The following is a 5000-nucleotide window of genomic DNA, read 5'->3' as shown; positions in this document are numbered from 1 at the left end:
ACACACACCTGTGTAAGTGAGCATCACCTAACCCCCCCCCTCACACACACACACATCCGTGTAAGTGAGAATCACCTGACACCCCTCCCCCCCCCACACACACACCTGTGTAAGTGAGCATCACCTGACACCCCCCCCCACACACAAACACACACACACCTGTTTAAGTGCGCATCACCCGACACCCCCCCCACACACACACACACACACATTTGTTTAAGTGCGCATCACCCGACACCCCCCCCCACACACACACACACACACACCTGTTTAAGTGCGCATCACCTGACACCCCCCCAAAAAAACCCCACCTGTTTAAGGTTTAAGTGCGCATCACCTGACACCCCCCCATACACCTGTTTAAGTGAGCATCACCTGACACCCCCCCCCCACACACACACCTGTCTAAGTGAGCATCACCTGACACCCCCCCCCCCCCCCCACACACACACACACACACCTGTGTAAGTGAGTTGCTTGAGTGATGATGAAAGAACAATCCTGCTCATTACCAAGCAGACCGCCCCCCCTTCCTCAGCATCCTTATTTACTTGCCTCCTCGCACCACTAACTCACTTCCTTCCTTCCTTCCTTCCTTCCCTCCTTCTCTCCTTCCTTCCTTCCTTCTTTTTATTGCTCAGCTTTCTCTGGTGGTCGGAGCTAACGATCTCTTCTTTGTTTCCCTTTCATTTCCCGTGAAGATTGTTTTTTGGCTGAATCTTGATTCTGTGTTTCTGTGTTCTTGTCGGCATTTAATAAACGTTCACATTTTATAAATGGGGAGGAGCCTCCATGCTGTTTTTCTTCTTCTTTTTCTGCTTCCTCTTCCGCCTTTGGACGACACTTCCCAGAATGCCGCTCTTCATCCTCACACTCTAAGATAGGAAGTGTAAGAAGGGAAATAATCTGTTCCTGCTCATATTGTCACATTGACTCGTTAAAATAACCACTTCATTTGACAAAAAAAATACCTCCAAGAAATATATATTTGGTTTATTATTTAAATTAGGTATCATTTTGGTTATTCTTTTTTTTAAAGGCATTGGCTGTCAAAACAAAGTTCTTTTGTATGATTTAATTCTTATTATTTTGTATGATGAATTGTATTATTATTATCAAGTTGTTGTTTTTTTAATATATATATATATATATATATATATATATAAATATATATATATATATATATATATTTATACATTATATGATGTATATATATATATATATATGTATATATATATATATATATATATATATATATATATATACACACACACATAAATATATAATAATAATATACAGTATATATACACATATATATATATATACAAATATATATATATGTATATAATATATATACATATATAATGTATATATATCATATACATGTATATATATGTGTATATATATGATATGTATGTATATATATATGTATATATGTATATATATATATATATATATACATATATATATATATATATACGTATGTATGTGTGTATATATATATGTATGTATATATATAAATATATATATATATATATATATATATATATACATTGAATAAAACAAATCAACTAAAAGTTGTTGATTAAGTATCCCTTTATATTTATAACCATTTGTATATGGTTATTCTTGTTTTTAAAGTAAGGTCACTGACTGTCAAAACAAAAACCAAACACTGTCAATATTTAGGAATAGTTTCAAAGTGTTCAGACTTTGTTTTGACAGGCAGTGCCTTTAAAAAAAATAAAAAATAAAATAACCATATACAAATGGTTATAAACATAAAGGTAAAAACTTTTAGTTTCTTTATTGTATTATATGTTTTTGTAAATATATGTGTATATACAGTATGGATATATATATATATATATATATATATATATATATATATATATATATATATATATATATATATATATATATATATATATATTTGCAAAATAATAAAATACATCATAAAAAAATAAGAATGAAAGCATACAAAATAAAAGAGAGCTCACAAAATATACAACATACTGCTCGATTAAAAGACAGCATATGAAAAAAATAAATAAAAGTTAAAAATAAAGTAATAATATAAAATGTGAAAAAAAAACAATAAAATATCTTATACAGACATGTAATAATTAAAAAAAAACACATACAAAAATAAAATAAAGACATCATACAAAAAAATAAAGACAGTGTACCGGTATAAAAAATAAAATAATAAAAGACAGCATCCAAAAATTCAATAATATAAAACAGTGTACAAAAATAAAACACATTTTATAAAAAAATGTAATAATTTTAATACACGGCATAAAAAGAAATACATTAATAAAACACAGCATTTAACAATACAAGATGGCATACAAATAAACACTATAATAAAACACAACATTTAATAATCATAAACGACGGCATACAAGCAATCATCTAAAAGTCAGCATAAAATAAAGACAGCATACGCTTTTTTTAAATAACATAAAATAAATAATAAAATAATGACAACAAACACAAATACAATTAAAGACAGCCTACAAATAAATAAAACAATAAAAGACAGCATACAAAAATAAATAAATGCAGAATATTAAAATGTTTAAATAAGAAAAAAAAAAGATCATTCTCATCAGATCGTACAGGTGTGCCTAATGAAGTGTCTGCTGAGAGCTTGTCTCCATCACTGTCTCGTCTTGTTCCACCTAAATGTGATTGCTGTGTGTTTCACTCTCTTTTTTTTTTTTTTTTTTAAAGGAGCAGAGTGTCCTTCCTTTACTTTGCTGTAGAGCGCCACTCCTTCAAAGCTGAGTGTCAGCGTGAGGCCTAGAAAGCGATCCGCCATTAATTGCATGGAAGGAGGGCGTCAGTGTGCAAAGACTGAAGAGGATGTGTGAGCTTCGATAAATGGACCTTCAATAATTGCATGTGTGTGTGTGTGTGTGTTCTTGTATTTCTACCCTTCTTGGGACATCAACATGGAAAAGTACCTTCCATATGAGGACCGGTGAACAAGTTAGGACATAAATCATGGTCCCAATACGGAAAACCATCGCATCTAATAGAGAATGTCTCATTTGCACCCCTGGTGGTGAAATCTATCAAAATGAGGGTGGTCCCATAAAGGAGGGATTTTTCAAATTGACTGTGTGTCGGTTTTAGAAGCGCTCCCCCTCTGGTCAACATATGAAATAACAAGTGTGTGTAAGAAATTGAAATGCACCCTCTTTAGCCAGAATTAATTAAAAAAAAAAAAAAAAAAATACGTATATAGAGACATACTGTAATAACTTGAAGTAAATAATGAAGATTAAAAACCAATTACAAACAAAATAAATAAATAACTAAAAGCAGTTTTTTTCTCACAATGTGTCAACTTCTTTCTTATAAAATTGGGAACAATTTCTCATATTCTTTCTGTTTCTGTAATATTGCAATATTTTCTCGTAAAATTATTACTTTTTCATGTAAACATCATTACTTATTCATGCAAAATTGTGACATTTGTCATTTAAAATTCTGACTTTTATTTTTTTTATTTTGTTGTTTTTGTAAAATAGTGAATTTGTTTTGAGTAAAATTATGACTTTTGTCATCATTTTGCCAAGTAAAATTTTGATTATTATAGTATTGCCCACATTTTTAAGTTTTCTTATAAAATTGTGACTTTTATCACAATATTGCCAATTTTATTTTATTTTTGTAAAATAATGAAAATTTTTTGAGTAAAATGTTGACTTTTGTCAAGTAAAATCACCATTATTATTATAGTATTGCCCAAATTTTTAAGTTTTCTTATAAAATTGTGACTTTTGTCGAGTAAAACTACGACTCTTTTCATAAACTTGCCAAAATTGTAAGCTTTTTTTTGTAAAATGATGACAGTTATTGAGTACAATTCCAACTTTAGTCATAATATTGCACAAATGTTCAGTTTTTCTTGTAAAATTTTGACTTACGTTGGGTAAAATGACAAATTTTATTTTAATACTGTCAAAATTATACGTTTTTCATGTGGAATTGAAATGAGCCCTTTTTGGCCAGAATTAAAAAAAAAAAAAAAAATACATATATTGAGACATACTGTAATAACTTGAAGTAAATAATAAAGATTAAAAACCAATTACAAACAAAATAAATAAATAACTAAAAGCAGTCTTTTTCTCACAATGTGTCAACTTCTTTCTTATAAAATTGGGAACAATTTCTCATATTCTTTCTGTTTCTGTAATATTGCAATATTTTCTCGTAAAATTATTTCTTTTTCATATAAAAATTATTACTTTTTTCATGCAAAATTGTGACATTTGTCATATAAAATTCTGACTTTTATCACAATATTGCCAATTTTTTTGTTGTTTTTGTGAAATAGTGAAATTTTTTTGAGTAAAATTATGACTTTTGTCAAGGAAAATTCCGAATATTATTATAGTATTGCCCAATTTTTTTAGTTTTCTTATAAAATTGTGACTTTTGTCGAGTAAAACAACGACTCTTTTCATAAACTTGCCAAAATTGTAAGCTTTTCTTGTAAAAATGATGACAGTTATTGAGTACAATTCCAACTTTTGTCATAATATTGCATAAATGTTCAGTTTTTCTTGTAAAATTTTGACTTACGTTGGGTAAAATGACAAATTTTATTTTACTACTGCCAAAATTCTACGTTTTTCATGTGAAATTGAAATGCGCCCTCTTTGGCCAGAATTAATAAAAAAAATAAAAAAAATACATATATTGAGACATACTGTAATAACTTGAAATAAATAATAAAGATTAAAAACCAATTACAAACAAAATAAATAAATAACTAAAAGCAGTCTTTTTCTCACAATGTGTCAACTTCTTTCTTATAAAATTGGGAACAATTTCTCATATTCTTTCTGTTTCTGTAATATTGCAATATTTTCTCGTAAAATTATTTCTTTTTCATATAAAAATTATTACTTTTTTCATGCAAAATTGTGACATTTGTCATATAAAATTCTGACTTTTATCACAATATTGCCAATTTTTTT

This window comes from Nerophis lumbriciformis, linkage group LG11, assembly GCF_033978685.3.
Source record: "Nerophis lumbriciformis linkage group LG11, RoL_Nlum_v2.1, whole genome shotgun sequence".
NCBI lineage: Eukaryota > Metazoa > Chordata > Actinopteri > Syngnathiformes > Syngnathidae > Nerophis > Nerophis lumbriciformis.
Note: the sequence above shows the minus strand (reverse complement) of the source record.